We start from the raw sequence: 22,226 nt of genomic DNA, 5'->3' as shown, positions 1-22,226 counted from the left end.
AGGACATTTACCATGTTTGTTTGTTCATAAACTCATTTGTGGGTGATAGGATTAATTTATTTTTTTTTTTTTTTTACATAATTCGAGGACCTGACCAATTTGCCCAATTGGCTAAAACCAAAACTTTCTTTTCTGTCCTTCGTTTTCATTGTACGAATCTGCGTGTAAATCTAAAAACATGTTAACTGAGTATATGTCTATAAATGTGTATTAATCCAATCATGGAAAATGACGCCATCTTTGCGTTTGTGATAAAATAATCCCACTGGTTTACCATTGTACATCACGTACTCACGCGTACACGTTTATTTTTTGACATTCGCACGCGTGTTTAAAATCGCTAGACTGAACGTATTAATAGAACGCGTATTCTGAACATAGCTTTATATGTACGGTGCAATAAATCGTGGCTAACGTGTTGTATACAATAAGTATGACACATGGCCAACGGAGGTCGATAGATAGAGCTTTATAAGTAAAGCAAGCATGTCCTTAAGTTACGTATCTGCGTACACTTACACCAGCTAAGGTACCAGCCGGCCAGTCAGCAGTTTTGTTGTAATACACAAATCTCACCAGAGCGCTGTCTAAAGATGTACTTACTCTATTTGAATTAATCTTAAGAAAACAATTAAGTAAATCAGTGCTTACTTTAAATCCTTGTTCCAAAATTTAGAACAAATTTTATCACAGTCATTATAACGAAACCTTTTTTTGGATTTTATCGCGGGTTATATTACGGATACAGCAACCATGGTCACGGGAATAGTTGCTGTAAAGTATCCGAAACTTCGGGCATCTAAAAAACTTACCACAGTCAGTTTATATGTAGTGGGTGTGTAATAAGACGATAACTTTTGTGGACGAAGAAAATTTGACCTATTTAGTCAATTTCAAAGATAATGTGTTTTGGGGCAGTACTGGTTTTGAATGCATGTCTATAGACATTATCAAAGTTTCAAAACCTATTTGCATAATTCTTTTTTTTTTATTGTATAGGTCGTAACAAGATATTTCTTAGAAAACTTATGATAAAATCCGAAGTTTTAAGATTAGAGGAAATATCCTTGAATCGCTTATTAGTAAATAAAGTTATTGAATATTTGTTCATAAACTAAAGAGATAATGGATCTAAATAATTAAATTGATGATTTAAGCGTAGTAAACAAAACGCGGACGTTTTATGATAAGACAGTCGCATCTCGTTAAGACAATTCCCACAAATTCTAATCCTATATTTAATAACAAACTTACAAAATAGTGTAAGCCGTAAGGCGAGATATACATTCTATATCTATATATATAATCTTATATGTCTTATATCGAATCGGGTAGACAGTGCGTCTGTCCTAACATGAATGGTTTCATTATAAGCTAACGCCCGTAGCCTATAATACCATAATAGTAGGAAAAACAAACCTTAACGTTACAAATAGATACTACTACACTTATGTACTATAATCCGTTTCCTCCAATGAGTGGGTTGATAATCAAAATGTAACATTATCTCAAAGTTACCGCTTGTGCACTCGACATTCCACTACCTAAACTTTGTATAAGGGAAGGGCAAAACGAACAAAATACGGTTACTCTGAATAATATACCTTTTAACGTAAGTACTTTGCGATGTAAATATATATACTATAAGTTTTTTTTTTTTGCATTTTTGTAAGTTGATACATCAAGTTCAATTTTGATTATAGGGATATAAATGAAACCTTACGAAATTAAATTCATATTAGATTTTAAAATTCTACTAAAAGAAAAGAAATTATTGATTGCAGTAGGGTAAGTAAGGCTTGGTGAAAAATGAGTCCGCTTACTAATAAATAATACTACAGCACCGCCATTGACACATTTTTTTTTTACTTTTGATTTAGAGCTAAGGATTATCATATACCCCAATGTTTTATTGTCTACGTCCTTTAATTATGTTATGTGAATAAGGTACATTTCTAATGAGACGTATATTTTAATGTCATAAGTAGTGTTAATGATGAAATGGTTTTGCAATGTTTCTAATGATGGTAAAACAGATATAGAGATTTTACGAATTACGTTTCATACAAGTTACAACTATAACTCGTAAAGCTCATACTTTTTCACCGAAACTCATACACAACGCCTAGACTACGAGAAATATCTATATGATCCTATACAATCCCTTCTCATAAGCAGTAATCGAACTTGTGACCGCTATTACAAGATTTAGTTGCTGTGAGCACTGCGCCAAGCTATCGTTTAATAAAAGGTAGCATTTATAACTTTGTTTAAAACATTTTATTAAGAAAATAAACCAACGGTGACCCATTTGATGTTTATCTTTTTTTATTTCACTTTATAATTCGCGTAACTTCTGTTATTCAAGTAACCCAATGCTTATTTAATTTAACAAGTTTTTTTATATATACGTTCTCGTAACATTACCGTCGGAAATTAAATAATTTAATATAAAACTTCCTAATTTCGTTAACGTTTATTTGAAAAAAGTCACGGCATCATGAAAGAAATTAAAATTAATATAAGACCCATTCCAGGACGATCGGTAATTTTACGAAACAACTGAATAATTTCCAACTGTAACTGTCGTATATTACTCTTTCAAGTAAACGGCATAAGGCTTTAATTACAATACTCAAATTTAATATTCTAAGTTTTAATAAACAGTTTTTAATTTAAAAAATTATGGTATTATTATGCGATGAAATAAAGAACAGAGATGGCCTGGGAAACAGGTCGACACAATAGTGTCGCAAATTCAAATCCGAGTTGACACCGTTGAATGGTTTTATGCTAAGTCAATTTGATTTACAATTAATAAACTACACTGCTTGCTCCACGGTGAGAAAATTCAGGTGAATATTACATAATTAAACAGAAATCCTGAAACATTATGCTGTTAAAAACATAATTAGTTCATCATTAATTAAGCTTGACTCCATCTTCATCAGGCTGGCCAGCAGTGAGACGCTTACATGATACAATACTTTAAGAAATTTTGTTTACTTCGATAAAAATTTCAATAATATAAATAAACGTACGACTAAAAGCTTAACATGAGTCACAATGAGTTAACGAGGAAAGCCTGTACGCGACCTTTATTTAAATAATTGATCCACGAACGTATAAAAGCTCGCCGTCTAGCAAACCTAAAGTATCGCTTACAAAGCCCCTCGCTAAGAAACTGGTTATACTGGTCTAAATTAAACATCTGAGTAAATTCATTCACTTTATTATTAAACTGCTTTCATATAAACTTATTATAAGAACGGGAATAAATATTTTAATGAAAATATAGAGGTAATAAATACAGATGATAATCTGCATACACGTGTGTCTTATACCTGCTGCAAAATGAAATAATTTGTTCGTTTACTAAATTAGCACTTAAAATTCGTGGCTTTAATACTATTTCGATCTGGTGAAATGGCACCTAAGCACCGGCTGTTGCAATTTCGATTCCCACTCGGAGTGGATATTTGTTTTTACACAAATATTTGTTTCCGGTTCTGGTTGTCTTTCCTTGTGGATCACCCCTCCCCGCCGTGCTTCGGAGAGCATTTGATTGCAGAACGTGCTTAGGAGGTTGTTAACAATATTATGTTGCAATATATTGCGTATTTGTTTGCTCAGAAACGAAAAAAAAAGTTCAAGTTCAAAGTTCTGAGGTAACATACATTTAAAAAAAAAACAATCGAATTAAGAATCTCCTCCTCCTTTGGAAGTCTGTTATAAATACCTGATTGCGATCGTTACTGGTAGGTATACCTAGTAAAGACTATATCCGCTAACCCGCAGTGAAGCAACGTGGTGGGTTAAGCTCCGATCCTTGTCCTACATGTAGGAAGTGGCCTATGCTTAGCAGTGGGATATTACAGGCCGAATCGATGGTACAGGAATCACATCAACTGGCTAATGCAATTGCGGCTGCGGGTTTAATACCTACTTATGACAAATATTTGTATAGGGCATACAAATGTTTATCGTGATCCGGGCATTTCTGCTTCCAGAACCTCTGACACATGATTGACGGTGTTTCATTATCATGATCATTCACGATATTTGGAGTTAGACATTTATTTACTCATTTATTTCGGTAGAAAACTATTGTACAAAAAACATTAATATAAAACGATAAAATTTTGATTCCATTATTTGGAAACAATTCCGTTTAGTCCAAAGGTTTCACGAAAACCACGTGTAATTTTCGTTTCAAACCATCAAATATATTTTTCCGACACATTTCCCTCTAATCACTTGTAACGTTCACGCAATTACGGTTTTAAGCTTGAGGTGGTTGACACGTAAGCATTTATAAAGACACGACTGGGTTGTCGACCGCACGAGTTTCCTCTATCGCTTTAAGGCTCACCTAACGAAGCGCTGGCTAACGACTTCGGGCTCCGACCCTCATTGTCGCTGTCGTATCTTGACTTTATGAAACCTTTCCGTAGGTTTTTGTCACTTTAATGAAACGCCTAAATGCCGGTTAAATGGTATCTGCTACTGTTGAAAACTTCTGCCGCTCCCGAATCTCGAATCTCGAAACGAAAAACGAATAACGTAATCGTTGACTTAAGGGGTATTGTAGACATAAAAAAAATCTATTTTTAACCGAGTTTCAAAAAAGGAGGATGTTATTTTTTTTTTTTTTTTTTTCGTTCACCTACATTGTATTATAATACTGCATAACTGTACACTGGGTATACTGATTTTCACGATTCCTGTTTTAATCGAAAGTTGATACTTGTTTTAATCAAAACCTGATGTTTGTATTGCGGTCCCATTTAAATTTGATAGAGATCTGATTACAACTTTTGGAGTAATCTTTGATAATGCGTACTTACTTGACTATTTTTTCGTCTACCTACGTTGTATTACTTGTCGATGTAATTGAAGTCGGTTTCTTTCCTTTGCGAGCAAACACGATTATTCGAAAAGACGCCATTTTGAGCAAAAACAATTTCTAAATCATACCGGATAATACTAGATCCTTTTTAGTAAGAATTGACCCTAAATTTATGTTTCTGATCACCAGGAGCGTTGGAAACATGTCAATCAGGCCTCTATAGACTTCAATTTCGATTTTTTTTTTCAATTGATTACTATAAGTTTTTATACTTTTCAAGGATAAAAAAAAAAAGATTTAAAAAATTTATGGATAAAATAGTTAGTTTTTTTCTTTAATTTATGTCCGTAAAATCACCTTAAAACCGAGCCTCTGGACTAGAATACCCAGTCAAGTAATGTACTATACTAAAGAGATTTTATTTTGTTAATTTATTTCTGAAACTACTGGACCGCTCTTAATCATTCTTTCACCATTAGACGTCGACGGTATTCAAAAGTATTATGAGCTATGACTTTGCGGGCAACGGAAACGTAATACTTAATTTCTTTATACTCAATATGTAATTCGATTGGATACAGATACATCACTCGCCAGCTGATAGTGGAGCAGAGTGATGAACACTTCAATACACCTACATTGAGGAGTAGGACGTCCAGTAGCGGAACACATAAATCCTGTTTCAATTCAGTTCAAATTCAATTTAACGACGAGTTGGCGCAACGACAAATGTTTGTTTAGGTCAAACAGATGGTTTTCGTAGCCTGGGTATCTCGCTTGTGCTGTGTGTTTTCAAACTCTAAATACAAGTTTCTAAGTACGAAACATTTTTTTTAATTATGTGTTATGTACTGTTTAAACGTCGTATGTAATGTCAAATGTATGTAACTGTGGCGAGAAAATTAAACATGTGGGTCGAGAGCGCAATCCGATAGTCAGATCAGGCAGCCAGATGCAAATGTGTCGAGTGTAACATGTCAATGTTTTAACCATTAAAGAAAACGTGATCTTATCAAAAGAGACATAAACGCAGTAAAAGTGTGTATTTTCAAGTTCAAAATTTAACGGTTTGTAAGAACGATGGATCGGCTTATTATATCGAAGCACGATAGTTATTATGAATTTAAAGGACACCATAAGAATCGTTTCGTTTGTTTAATATAATTTGTATAAGTAATTATTTATGACTTATCTAGAAGCGTAAGAATGAAATAAGTACATTATTGAAAACTACATATCCAATCAAGACTACGGACCCCAAGATATAAAGATACATACGAGTACATAATTATAATGTAATCACACGCAGTGGCGTGCATAGTTTTTAGACAGGGTAAACAGTCAAAAAAAAATATGAACAGTCACACTGCACTTACTTTCTCGCAATTTTTCCCTAATTTATTTCATAATGCAGGCATACAAATACACGTACAGCAACCAACTCATACCTATCAAACGAATCAGTTACTGGATAATTTCGTTTATGTCAAACATAGGAAATCATTGATAACACTATTAATTAGTTACGAAATTGTATGCTTAATGAAAGTACTTGTTTATTTATTAATAAATGAAAAATTATAACGTCATTGTTATTTATGTGTTAAATCGATACGCCTGAACAATATTTAATTTATCTGTAAAATCGAACGTGTTGAATTTCGATGCACTATTTACTTTCATCAAACACACGTCTCCGTTACATATTTCACAAGTAAACTTATTCATCACTAATATATTAACATTTTCACTAATAACAAGAACGCACAACGAAAAACGAAAAATTAAAAGTGAATTGTCATAATATTACTCTCTGTGGAACTCACGTTTCTGTTATACAATAATTCTATTAAAGAAAAAATAAAAAGAAGAATAATAAACAGTGAATAAATTTTTCACCTTACGTGACGGTAGCGAAACGGCCAAGCCACATATTTTGACTAAGGTGTAGAGTTTGTGAAGTTAGGGCTTGTAGAGTTAGGGCGTGTAGAGTTAGAACCTTGGCTCTACATGAGATCTGATCACTTTTTGACAGTGCGAGCCATATGATCTCGTCTTGGCAACATTTTACATGAAAATGTTTTTGGTGGGATTAAACTTTAAATCTGACCAAGAAATACATTAATGCAATTTTATAGTCTAGGACTTATTCAAATTGTAGTACTTAAACTATAAAAAATATTTTATTTATGCCTCACAAAATAACTATTTTTTTCCAAACGTTTTTAATCCTCTAGTATAAATAGGTATGTTAATGCTTAATTTTTTTTTTTTTTTTTTTGTATGCAACTCGGGTCTTTCTTGCGTAGTAAATAAAAATAGCTAGCTACATTCACCACAAGGGAAATAGATAGGCAAGTGTTAATTTTAGTAATGGGTTAGCGTCCTAGCACTCGTGGTTTAGAGCCAGGAACTATATGGCTTTTAAAATTTTAATTTTGCAAAATGTTTCCTTAAAATTTTGACCCGTAAATAATTTTATTTACTACACAGTAAATATTTTTTTAACATACATGATATTATTTTACTTGTATTTGTTGTAAACATCTGGTAACAAAACACGTCTGAGCATGTTTCGAGTGTAGTAATAACCGCGTGTTCGCTGGCCACGTGCACGTGTAATCATAGAGACAGCTGAGACAGCTCCATTACGTTCACCTATTACAATACATTAGCGGACCGTGACTGACGGACGGATAGATGTGTCAATGTCGACGTCTGAAAGGGATTACGTGTTAATATATCGAAGCTTAATTAAAACTAGCTACAGAAAAAAAATGAAATGACGGTGACCTGACTTTTACACGAACAATATTTTTAGGCATCTGTTTCTAATATTGTACGGTGCTAATTTAAACCTGTGGTCTCAAACGGCTGCAAAATAATATACCTACTGTTATTAATCAATTTTATCTGAAGTTTTCAAAAAAATAAAAATTATTTTTTTTTATTTTTTTTTTCAAATTTAACGCGGATGAGAGGCGAGAGAGAAATTGTTAAGAAAAAAAAAAAAAAATGTTTTCTATAATATATCGGCACGGTAAGTAGCTTTTGCTGGTTCTTAACTGGAAGAGAGAACCTTGACTATAAAAGATATTAAAGCTTAACGTAACAACTTGTGATCATTTCACCGTTGGTCGTTTTTATATTAACCTATTAAATATCATGATTGTAGCTTAATCCGCCAGGCTGCTTCTCTGCGGTCTGCGGGTACACATATATAAATGTCCTAAGATTTCTACGGGGCATACAATGTCAATTACGATGTTTTTAACTGATTATTTTTTTAAACTATTGATGTTACTTTTTTGTACCATTAAGAGGAAAGGATACCGACTCTTTCTCCATACAAACATAGTCGATTGTTTCCTTCCTGGATAATGATACTAGATCAAATATTTTTGTAACATAAAATCTTCAACTGCCATGACCATGGCCATATGTTTTGGTTTTTTTCATATTCTTATTATCATAGGCAGTAGGAGTCTCCAAAAGCTAGAAATATCGCCTTATTCTATAATATAAAAATGAGTCGCTGAATGTGTTGCTAAGCGCAAAACTCGAGAACGGTCAGACCAATTTCGCTAATTCTTTTTTTAAAATGTTCCTTGAAGTACGAGGATGGTTCTTACGGAGAGAAAAATTCTAAAAAAAAAAATATTAATAAAATTAAAGAATCGACTGTTAGGCGATACGAAATTCGCCGGGTCAGCTAGTTTTTTATACATTTTTTAGGGAGAAAATAGTCGACTACGAAACGCTGTTTTGGTCAATAATTATTTATCTACCTAAATGGGTATGAGCTGCAGTTGTCCCTTTCTTGGCTCGTGGCGCGGAGGTGGCATACAGCGAGACAGGATAATTTTATTCAAATACCTATTTTTCAAAAGATTCTCAGGTACCCTTTCCTCTTAAGGTGTAAAGCGGTCCGCCTGATTTTAAAGGAGTTTCCGTAGACGATGAACACTTGAAACACTAGGAGCATCACGAGAGCTTTGACGATCGCAGTTGGACTGCTCCAGATTATGAAAAAAATATTTCCTACCGTATATAGCATCACTTGAACCTTTATTTAAAAATTTAGTGTTGCTGACCCGGGCCGGAAAGATCCAGTCTTGGCCAACATATAACTTCTGTCATACAGTTATTACGATTAATTAAAAAGTAAATTTACCAAGATCATTGAACGCAAAACATTATTACCAACAACCAAAAAAATCAAATGCGATTCAATGAATACTTATTAAATTGCAACAAATGCTTACACTTCGAACATCGTAGCTCCCTGTGGGCGACGCGTGGGATGTTATTTATATACAGTCGTTTGAGAAACAAAACACGCAAATACTCTAGCACTAAACACTATTTCTCCAAGTTCGGATGCTTGTAATGTTGTATACAGATAATAAGTATGGCATATAGTACCTATTTCCGTTTAATAAGCAGTGTTCGCAGAGCGATTCTGGTCCTGCTTTGTAGAACGAAGAAGTGAATCTTTGTATTTAAAGTTTTTCAAATATTTTATAATAAAATATAAAAACCAGTAATACAACAGAAGATAGAATTTAATAACACGAAGGTTAAGATTAAAATTGACTGACAACTTATAAAGACAACACGTAACATAGTTAAATAATAGCCAGCTGAATCCAACTTTTCTTATTAAAAAAAATATTGTATAATCATTTGTGTATCGAAGCCTTTCTCATAATAAACGTTATTGATTCAGTCAATAATTAAGTAATCTCGCCAAAAAAAAAAAACAATAAATGAATACAATCGCAACGAACTTTTATAGACTTAATGGGTATAGTACAAAACATCAAATTTTATTAATTAACTAACTGTGCCCGCGACTTCATCCGCGTGGAATTTAACGAAAAAGTTATTTTTCACTTCTCAGAGTTATAAAAAAAAAAACTAAAATAAAAGTAGCCTAATTACTCCTTATTACATCAGCTATCTGCTAGTGAGTCCCGTTAAAATCGGTCCAGCCGTTTCAGAGATTTGGGATGGCGATAAGGCAAAATTTATTAATGTGGTGAAACTACGGAGAAAAGTCCTTAACTTCTTTCTATCGGACCCGGTTGTTATCATGAACACCTGATAGCGATCGTTACTCATAGTAGAGAATACATTCGCCAACCTGCATTGCAGTAGCGTGTCGGATTGATCTCTGATCCTTCTCCTACATGGGGAAAGAGGCCTATGCCCGGCAGTGGGACATTACGGACTGAAGCTGAAGGATGTTGAAGATATCCAATTTAAATCAAGTTTCGCTTGATTGAAGAATGAAGTAACAGTCCGCGCCGAGCCGTACCGCGTCGGTCGCCAGCTCGCCGGCTATCGATTTCTAATGGAGTAAACACAACCTCGGCAGATGCGCGCACGTGGCCTCTATTTCCGTCCCGGGTCGACGTCCGGTGGCCTTGCCCCTCAAAATTAACAAAATTGCCCAAACCGTGCTGATAACGATATGCAACGGACACGTTACCTTGCTCATGGGTTATATTAAGCTCAACATAATATATTTTACCTTTATTAATAACTATATTTCTACCGCGGCTCCTCCCGCGTTGACAACACAATTTTAAAATCGGTCTAGTAGGTTTTGAGTTTAGCCATTAAAAACAAACCAAAAATCATATCCTTCCTCATTATAATTCTTTATAACTCTTTATAATTGATAGTAATATAAATAATTTAATATATAATATCAAATAATAATAAACATGTGACTTTTAAATAGTTATTAAATTAATTACAAACATCTGCTTTCCTACATTACACAAAACTGGTATCTTATTATCTTTTTATAAAATTCTCGTGTCACAATTTCAGTTACCAATTACCATACTCCTCCGAAACGGCTGGACCGATTTTTTGTGAAATTTTGTGAGCATATCGGGTAGGTTTGAGAATCGGCCAACATCTATTTTTCATACACTTAAGTTATAAGAGGGGAGGATTAAGGGGGTAAATATATATAGCAAAACAACGTTTGCGGGATCAGCTAGTAATATATAATAATTGCTTCTCAGAAAACTATTTATTCTGCTAAAGAAGTGCAACATGGTAAAAAATCAATGTGATGACTGTATACAAAATTAGGTACATAACTACTTTAAAATTATATAATATGCAGATAAGCTTAGTGGCGCAGTTTGTAGTCTGCATGGTTGTGCTCCGCGGGTTGCGGGTATGATTCCCACGTGAGTCTGGGTGTAATATTTGTATGTATTTATATGTATGTACTATTTCTATGTAAATTTATCAAAAAATATATATTTAGCTATAACAGGCGGCTGCAATAACAAGAATTAAGTTGCTTACCATAGCAACAGACGACCGTGTGTGAGTTAAAAAAATTACAATTAATACGCAAAACAAAAAACTCTTATTCTTAGTATATTCTGATAAACATTATTCTGCTTAATTATTTATGGGAACTTTTAAAAATAAAATCACTATAAAAATACAATACTGAGGATATAATATAACAGCCCCATGACTAACACCATCAACGCAGCTAATCATTATCACAGGGGATCATTCCTTATAAAATAGACTGACAACAAGATTGACTCTAAATATTTAAATATGTGACAGGAAACGCATTTTATACTTTTAACTTGTACATAATAATTATTTTATAACATGTTAGACGATTAACAAAAGTAGTCATCCAAACCAAATTGAATTAAACCCTTTAATTAGCACTCAAGTTTTCTGTATATTTTACTCCGAATAAAAGATATAACATTCACTCTACAGGATATAATAGGTATATCTTACAACAAAAACTCTGAGGAATGGCAATATTTTGAAAGATTAGGTATATTGTACTTCCTATAGCTATGTATAATCTACTAATAGGACAAAAATTTACTACAACATAATAGAAGGCGCATGTTGTAAGGGAACCCTAAATATCAACCAATCATCATACAAAATGAATGAAAGCATTCATACAACAAAAAAAACGCACATAAATGACAATAATTAACTATTAAAGTTCAATATAAAACGGCCATTGTTGTCTTCTACGACGGAACAGCCTTGATACTATTTCTAAATTAGTTTAAGTAGCTTTAAGGTCAAAGTTCGATAAACTCTCCCCACATTGTTCAATAATAACCGAATTTTGGCTATACCAATTTTATATTGAAAAAGTAATCCTTTTGACCTTCAATATGATAAAGGATTATTCATTTCCGTCATGCAACATAAACGATAAGTAATAAATTGATAAATAAAATTAAATATGTTTTATGCATTTTGGATTTTTAATATTATCAAAAAAAAACCGGTCACTCGTTATGGTCAACAACTTTAAAAATGTGTTAAATAGAGATAAAGCTCTTGAAAATATAGCCATAGCTTATTCTATCCGTTATGACGTCTGGAGAAATGGCTTGGTAGGATTTTCTAGCACGCAAAAAATTGCAAAAGTTATAAACAAATTAAGCGGAAGGCCGCGCCCCGAGGCAAGAAAGGGACAACTGCGGCTCAGACCGTTTTAGATAGATAATTATTGACCAAAACAGCATTTTTCGCTTCAGCCTGTATTATCCCACTGTTGGGCAAAGGCCTCTTTTCCCATGTAGGAGAAGGATCAGAGCTTAATCCACCACGCTGCTCCAATGCGGGTTGGCGGATATATTCCCTACTATGAGTAACGATCGCTATCAGGTGTACATGATAACAACCGGGACCGACGGCTTAACGTGCTCTCCGAGGCACGGTGGGGAGACCCACAAGGACTGCACAAACACCCAGACCATGGCAAACATCTGTATGGCCAATACAAATGTATGTCATGTGCGGGGATCGAACCCGCAACCGCCAGCGCAACCGACACAATCCATAGCTGTGACCGCTGCGCCAACGCGGCGTCAACAACAAACATTTAGTACTAACACTTACAACTTAATTAAATTAATTAACACTAACTTAGTAAAACAGCATTTAGTAGTCGACTATTTTCTCCCCAACATGCCAATTTTTTTATGTAACTAAAAAACCCTTCAACTATGCCCCTATGTTCTCGTTTTTTTTTTTTTTTTTTTTTTTAAATGTGCGTAATTTTTTTAAATGAGTGTCTGAAAATGTACAAAAAATTAGGCAATATTTCTAGTTTTTGAAGAATCCTACTCCCTATGATAATATAAGAATATGAAAAAACCAAGACATAGGGCATAGTCATGGCAGTTAAAGGTTTTATGTTAAAAAATATTTGATCTAGTGAAGACTTCGTTTGTATGGAGAAAGAGTCGGTATCGTTTCCTTTTAAGTTGCAAAAAATTCGTTTTTTATCAATAACTCCGAAACTATTAACATTTAAGAAATTTTAAAAAAGCTCCTTAAATAGGAGGTAATTTCCAATAAATAAGTCCGAACTCCCGGGGTTCTATCTCTATTATTCTCAATTTTAATTTAACGCTGAAAATAGGGCTCCGCGCGGCAGCAAATTAAAGATATTAATAGAACGTTATTAATAAGAGCGAAGATTCAGTAATCACCAACATCAAACACATCGAGAAATAACGTTGAAAGCAAATATAAGAGGCATATCTAATCTATATTCGAAGTAAACGGAGCCTTAAAAATATAGTCAGTAAATTACAGTAATTGATTAGATGAACGCCGTTAAAATATTCTTTCATGTGTATATTTGCTCTTATCTCCTTTTCAATAGCCGACGAATAAGCAAAGCTCATTCATAGCGAGCATGCGTGAAGCGGCGCCTTTATCTAATTTATCCTACGATGCTCGTCCATTAGCTCAGCCACGCATAACATTAATTGAGTAATTAGTTTATTAAACTTCACTACTACAATTACATTACTTATTTTATTTCAAGACCATTTATATGTCATTAAAAGCAGATGGACACCGGTTATAAAATGTATGTGAATTATTTAAAAGTAAAAAAACCTTCCTAGATAGTTTTCATTATTATTACAAATTTGGAGCTTTTTCTCAAATCAAGAAGAAAAAAGTGATAAAAGGTAAGACAAATCGCTCTACAACTCATTGGGTCGAAACGGTAACTTTCAACGAAACCTTTTATTTCATTGCAGAACTATTTAAAACACGTCGATTATAAGACAGGATTAAATCTATAACCACGTACTGAATAGCGTTAAATAGACACACAAAAAAAAAATCTATGGTACACTTTGGCGAAATTATCTCTACTATTTTGGTACAATTTAAATGGTCAAATAATTGAAATAAAAAGAGTTAATAAGTAAAAATATATTGCAATAAGACTACATGAATAAACATAATCCAAAAATGTGACAAACGATAACAATGAACATACCCATCATTCATGCAACATTATAATAATGGACTCTTTATGACTACGTAGATTAGTAATTTTTATTGATTACTTAGTTAAACTCCATTCCATTTTTTAAATAATTTAATTTAATGAATTCCTAGTGTTAGAATTTTTTAATACAAACTTATTACAAATATTTTTGCTGTTGTATTGTTATTCTTATTGGTATGTTATTGTATTGTATGCCGAGTTTCGGCAAAGGTTGAAAGGACAGTCTTTCTTTCCACCTTGTTATAAAATATTTTAATATAACGATCGAATAGAAAAAATACGGCTTCACAATTGGACGATCAGATTTATGGTGCAATAGAAATTTAATACTGCGTAGGAATTAACAATAATTTATTAACTGATAGACTGGCGTGATTTGAATATATATAGAGGTGACAACAATAGAATAAGTGTTACAAATATGCTTTTTTGTTATAATCCAATAAAATTATAAACATTACAAGTGTTTTTCCGTGAAGAATTATTTTATATACTGGTGGTATTATACTATAAAGCATATAAACATCATTGCTACCACTTCACCTAGCATTATTTCACAGTCAAGAGCCACTGTCGTGGAGCACCTGCTTGTATTAAACTAATACGTGGAGTACGTATTATACTACTTACTACTTTACTCTATAGCATTTCTGCTATATTAATAAAATATATTTATTTGTCTTAGGTCTAAGGTCTAATCTTAGGGCGTGAATAATTACGTACTTATTTGCCTCCTGAAAATACTAGATTCCTAAGCATAGCGTTTTATAGATTTTTTTTTTTGTTAATGCCGTTTTATCTTCTACTTATTTAAAATAAAAAAAGGTAGTTTTTAATGACATCGAACGTAAATAAACAATGTATGTTGTTGTTTACGTATCAGATCTCCACAAAAATACCCAAAAATTCAAAAACGTATACTCGAAAAAAAAAAAAAACAAATATTAATAAAAATATAAAGATAAATACAAAAATACGTACCGGGTAATCAACAACGAACATCATAGGTATCTGAAAAAGAAAGAAAAATAGAATATAATTAAATGTTATGGAAACAGCTGTACAATATGTAAAACAAGCGACGCCTGAAGACGCTACCCGAATATAATAATAATATAAATATTAAATACAGTGGCGTAGCGACAGGGGGGGGCAAGGAGGGCATCGTGCCCCGCTAAGATCGCTACGTCACTGTATAAATAAAATAATATATCTATTAATGATAAAGCTCTTATTGACTATTCAAGTATCAAGGCATCTTCTTCGTCCTTGGACAACGTTCTCAATATTAAACTGTTTGTATTTAAGGTGCACAGGCATGACACATAAAAGCGGTCGGTGAACTTTTCGAAAGTTACGGAAAAATAATTCGATATTTTTTCCTTAACTTTTTTACGGAATCAAATGAATAATAGTAATAGAGCAAATATTTTATTTAAGAATATTTTATTTGCGTAATATTAACGATATGATTTGCTATTTTTGACCGACTTTCAAAAAAGGAGGAGGTTCTCAATTCGACTGTATTTTTTTTATGTACGTTACTTCAGAACTTTTGACTGGGTGGACCGATTTCGAAAAAAAAATTTTAATCGAAAGGTGGTGTATGTCATTTGGTCCTATTTAAATTTATTTGAGATCCAACAACTACTTTTCCATTTATATCTTATAATGCGTTTTTACTTGACTATTTTTTCGTCGATCTACGTTGTATTAAACCGCATAACTTTTTATTGGATGTACCGATTTTTAAGTTAATCGAAAGCTGATGTTTATCATGTGGGTCACATTTAAATTTCATTGAGATCTGATAAATTTTTTTTTTTGAGTAATCTTTGAAGACGCGTATTTACTTGACTATTTTTTCGTCGACCTACGTTGTATTACTTGTAAAGTCGGTTTTTTTTTTCTTTGCAAGCAAATACAATTATTTTATAAGCAGACAATCCGCTTGTTCTCAATTGTGTACAAATTCATTGTTATTTTTCTCTAGGAGGCTTCTAACCGAGACCAAATAATAATCCTCTATAAATTGTCTTTTGAACGTTAAAATATTTTTAAACAAAAAATAAGGCACAAGTCTACAGAAAGAGCTGTCTCTACCGAGAAGTAAAAGGGTTATACTTATTATATTCATAAAATTTTAAGCTTTAGTGTATGTATGAGTAATTAAAAACAATATTAATGAAGGACATTTTTGAATAGGTTGAAATTGTGTTCATTAAAAAAAAGAATAGTAAAAGGTTAAACAAAATCAATAAGTAATAATTACTGACTGCCGAATATATTTAACTAATAAAAATAGTTGCTACTTTTTATCTACAATCAATCATAACCAATACTTTTTATTAGATAAATTAATTTAAATTTATTTTATGCATATTTGTTAAGTGAATAACCCGCAACACAAAATATCTTAAAAGGTTTCAAAAATTCAAACACAATACATACTTATAACGAAACTATCTGTAAATATTTACTTTATTAAGCCGACTTCGATAAAAAGGAGAAGGTTCTCAATTCGATTTAATTTTTTTATGTTTTTTTGTCACCTAAAAACTTTTGAGTTAGTGAACCAATTTCGATGACTTTTTTTTTTAATCGAAAGGTGCTGCGTGTCATGTGGTCCTGTTTAAATTTAATTGAGAATTAAAAATAGTTTATTAAAAGTAGTAGCGAACCCGGATTGATCAGTAAGTAAGGTGATGGTTGAGTGTATGGAAGTGTGATTGGAAAACCATTATTTATTGTGAGCTTTTATTAAAAATTATTGTCTGTTTTGTGTTTTGTGTGTTTTAATTCATTGTATTTGACTCCTTAATTATAAATTGTTAATAATGATAATGAAATGGTAAATAAATTAATAATTAAATTATAATTCACGTTAATATAATATTTAAAAAAAGGAATGCACATTTTAGTTGTTTTAAAATTGTTGTTATTATTAAGAAATATTATTATCATCATCATCATCACTTCAGCCTATCGCAGTCCACTGCTGGACATAGGCCTCCCCAAGTTCGCGCCACACATCCCGGTCTTCCGCAATCCTCATCAATATTATTATAGTTATTGTTAATTCAAAATTTATTAAAATGTAATTATTTAAATGTAATTGTACTAACATTAGATTATAAGCATCATTGTTACTAACACTATATGGGCTAGTTCCGAAATAAAGATTATTATTATTATTATTAAAAAATCTTACATTGAATTTCTATATAAAATACGATGACACTTATGCCCGACCTAGTAGAAAACGAATTTAAGACTTTTCTGCAAATTTGGGATACAAAAAGACGTTTACATTTAGTTCCAAATTCGCAACTAAGTCTTTCTTGACTTAGCGAATCATAAAAAATACAGAAATTGGTCACACAAACACAGTTACAATATATCATAGGATCGTGACGTACGATTTCTCACGCCTTTCAAAGGCTTTGTAACACTGCCATATTCGAGTCTTACAATGTCCAACGTTGACCCATTTACATGAGTACGACCATTCATCATCGCAATCCATTGTACCGCTAGCTGGCATCGGATAGTTTACGTAGACTTGAGATGGTTCACTAGAATCTAGATTATTAAATATATAATCCAGACAGTGACAATAGAGTAAGTGTCGAATGAAAACATCTTGAAACCAGTGGTCAGTATGAATGAATACGCGAAGATTCGATCCCTCTTTGCTTGTCAGCATCTTATACTCCATACTTAAAGAAACGCTTACCATGAAGGATTTAAAAGTTTATCTCTACTTGGAAATTTGCAGTTAAGCAAAAACAATTACATACTTAGTTAAGTATATTATTGATTAGTTAATCAATTACAGCAATGTTACACATACACACAGACACACTCGCCACTATATTTTTGTAAAGATTATTATGAAGTAAGCAGAACATCAAAAGTAGATATTTGAATACAAGCTTTATATCGCTCAAAATGAGTGATTGACAAATATTTGTAAAGGTCAAGCCGACGTTTGTCATGATTGTGTCTGTCGATGCTTGGTATATTTTTCTGGAACCCTAGCTGTTGAATGTAAAGCATTCTTATAATTGAGGTGACCCAAATGATTGAACTCACAGATTAAAAAATGCAGATTCAAAGCAGGGATAGCTTTGAAGCTTTTGAGTACTTTTACGTCTTTGACCTAACTGAAGATTCAGTGACGCTAAGTAGCCAGTATTATACAAAAGATTGCCTATTTAGGAAAGTAGTGAAAAAAATACCGTGGTGGCTTTTTAATTTATCTAATGCAAAAGAGTATGTAAACCTAACTAAACGTAGAAGAAAAAACTTAATACATTTAGGTTTAGCTACATATACATTAGGAACAGGTATGTATATAATATGAGCGATGATAGTTTGTATTGTAATCACAAAAATAATTAATTATATCGTTACCAAAACGTAGCAAATTTATAAAACCTAATCGATTATACTTTAATCTAAACCAATAAAAAAAATCGTATTCGCGTAGGTTCAAAACTATTTTCGCATTGTATATTTACAAATAATAATTATAGTAGTATTTTATATATCAATTATAGTCAAGTTAGCAATCGAAGTCAGTGTTAATTTTAATCAATTCGCGAAATAATTCGACACAAGCAAAAGCAATCAAAGCCGCGTAAATTTTTAAAACGGTGCGGGAGTATCAACGTAGTATTGATTTCTAAGCTTGGCTCGCGGTGGATGCGGTTTGTTACATCAATGTCAACCGCAATGAACGTATGATACCAAGATACCTACTGTGTTTGTAACATCGAATGCCTGTATATACTTATTCTATTTTATTGAAACTTAAGATTTATTTAACACATTATTATTGGTATTATTATTATTTATACACAAACACAAATAATTGTATAATTAAACAGAGAAATTCCATCTTAGCTTTGTTTTCCATCGTTACATAAATGTCTAACTTTTATTTAAGTATAATCAATAGTAATTCTATTTACCTCTTATTATTTAAAAGAGAGCAATGTAGTGGCCTAGCAGTGCTCCATCCATTATTTAGTTCCAAAGGATTGTGCTTCAACTATTAATATTTCACATCTCACTATTATTATACCTAAAGGATTCAATGTAACACGTTTTTCGCACACCCAAATTACTACTTACATGTACTAGTATGTCTAATTATGTAAAAACATTATAAAACAACAATAAATTTCACAGCAAACTAAGTTAAAACAAACAGCTATCTATTTTAGCGAGATTTAGTTAATCAGTACTTGAACCTTTAGCGATGTAGGCATTAAATTAAACAATTGCATGTCGCGCGGTCGCCGGCCTCTGTAAACAATTAACTCTGCCGTAGAGGATGACGGCACAGCTTGCATCAAACCACAGATTTAACGTAATTTACGATTGGCAATTTTGTTTTCGTTTTGAATTTTTGTAGGTTTGTTAAAAATAGTCACTAACTCGGCAAAATGACCTCAGAGGAAGGGACCTCATAACGCATAAATTTTTAATTGGTCAACATTATTATTACATACTAGCTGACCCGGCGAACTTCGTATCGCCTAACACAAACTTTATCGTATGGTATTAAAGTTCAAATTGACTTTTAAGTATTATCACAAATCTTTTGTATGGGAGTATAGAAAAGTGTTGTTTTTAGGCTTTTTTAGGAAATTTAAAATTTTTTTTTTTTTTTAGAATTTTTCTCTCCGTAAGAACTATCCTCGTACTTCAAGGAACATTTTAAAAAAAGAATTAGCGAAATCGGTCCAACCGTTCTCGAGTTTTGCGCTTAGCAACACATTCAGCGACTCATTTTTATATTATAGATTAGCTAACCTGGCGAACTTCGTATCGACATGGTTTTTTTTATGGTGGATATATCGATTTACAATATAAATCTGTTCCTGACAATGATAAAAACATTAAAAAAGAATTGTCCAGTTGGTGCAGTCGTTTGGAAGCTAGGCCCGTACACACTTTCAAATTCATTATGGATATGAATAGTGGTACAGCATGGGTTTAATACCCATAACCTAGCAAAGCATTAAACTTTCAAATATGAGCACGCTCGAGGCATTTCTTTTCGTAATAATGGTCAGTCTTTGGCAGCTTGACTGTTTATGGGACTCCTTGAAAGGTCGAAAAATCAGCATATCGACAGGAACATGCTGCGATATTACATTTTTTATTTTATTATATTACAGAATGTCCAACGTTCAAACAAAAAAAAACTTGTTATTGTATCAATTTATTTTTCGATGAAATATTAAGTAATAATCGATATAATATCATATCAAAATACAATGGGAAATAAATTGTGAAACTTGACAAAAAAAATTGTCATCCTTCTATTCGGATTCTATATTTGATTTTACAGATTAAAATAAATTTCAGCATCATATTCAGATCGCAATCTCGAATTTTTATGACAAGTTTAACAGTTACCTATATATTTATATTTCGTACTTTGTAAATTCATAAGAAAATGTGGACAAAAAGCTAGAAAACAAATCAAGTGATTATGGATCATGCGGTTATTATAACGTTGACGTTATCATTTTTTATTATAGACTAACAATAAAGACAAAGATGAGACAATGAATAGTTATTTGTTCTGGAACTTTGTGTTGGTTCCATCAATTGTGATTCGTTGTATTAATAAATTGATTTACTTTCTATTTTATTTAAGTTTCAATTTATAACATATATTTTTTTATAATAAACAGGTGAACACTGCCCACTGCTACTTCAACTTACTAATTATGTACTTTCTTGACATCCTATAACGGCAAAGAATTGGAACAAAACCAAACTGCATCACTGCGGCTAAACATTGATGGCAAATAAACATATCTTACAACACAGGCAACTAAAACCAGATTGAACCAACAATACTCGCTTATGAGTATACGTTTTTCTACGTTCATTTAGATTTTAGACGGTACTCACAGCGATCGCATTCACTGAACGACGGAAGTCGTATGTCCCAAAATTAAAGTTTGAATGGTGACTTCGACATTTATAACCATTTTCTATAGACTATGCAGATTTTAGGCGGAAATTAAAGGATTATTAATTTGTCGCGCATAGTATGTAAACGGGGCGTGGCGTCATATACGTAGTTAATTAATTGTTCGTCGAGTTATCTCAAAAATCATTTGCCCCAGTATTCAAATGTGATATTGTGCACTATAGCGAATACGAATCGGTCAATTTACCGACACTAGTCTATAACTCGAATAACTGATAAGCAAATATTCAACCCACTTACTTGTTATCGTAGAAGAAATATATCTATCAAAACTTGAAACTTATAACCTTATATAAGTACACACATATGAAAGTATATACACACATATGTAAGGACAAAGTATGTTGAATCCATTATTTGTCTCTATGTACGTACTATGACTGGATTATAAATGAGAATCATTTTTTTTTTCTTTTTACTCTATAATTAAATATAAAACATTCCAAGTGTTTGTCATAATCAAATTCAGATAGAAAAAGTCAAACATAAAATTATTTTTTATGTAGAAGTGTTGGGACTATATATCAATTAAACGTAATCATTTCTTACAAGACTTGCAGTCCTTATGGGTCTCCCCACCGTGCCTCGGAGAACACGTTAAGCCGTCGGTCCCGGTTGTTATCATGTACACCTGATAACGATCGTTACTCTTAGTAGGGAATATATCCGCCAACCCGCAATGGAGCAGCGTGGTGGATTAAGCTCTGATCCTTCTCCTTACATAGGGAAAGAGGCCTATACCCAGTAGTGGGATATTACAGGCTGAAGCGTTATTTCTCACCAGTAATATTGATTCACATTACACTAATTATTAATAATGCATTTAATACAAAAACACAGTTCCTTTACCACCTTGGAACTTAAGAAGCCGACCGATGGCGGGATAACCATCCAACTGCTGGCTTTGAAATACACAGGCCGAAGACGGGCCGCAGCGTCTTCGGTGCGACAAGCCAAAAGCCAGTACTGCGGTCACCAACCCGCCTGCCCAGCGTGGTGACTATGGGCAAAACGCATGA

At 32.6% G+C, this 22,226-nt stretch overlaps 1 long non-coding RNA gene across 1 annotated transcript; it reads right to left on the bottom strand.

Annotated features, from left to right (window-relative positions):
• Positions 1-7,129: 7,129 nt before the first annotated feature.
• Positions 7,130-21,520, bottom strand: LOC123657395. The gene is made up of 3 exons (XR_006743708.1): positions 21,510-21,520; positions 16,462-16,464; positions 7,130-8,185 (listed from the first exon to the last, which is right to left on the bottom strand). It is a non-coding gene; the product is annotated as an uncharacterized LOC123657395 (long non-coding RNA).
• Positions 21,521-22,226: the final 706 nt, after the last annotated feature.

The sequence above is a fragment of the Melitaea cinxia genome, chromosome 10 (genome assembly GCF_905220565.1).
Source record: "Melitaea cinxia chromosome 10, ilMelCinx1.1, whole genome shotgun sequence".
Lineage (NCBI taxonomy): Eukaryota > Metazoa > Arthropoda > Insecta > Lepidoptera > Nymphalidae > Melitaea > Melitaea cinxia.
This window is presented reverse-complemented; position numbering and strand designations above follow the sequence as displayed.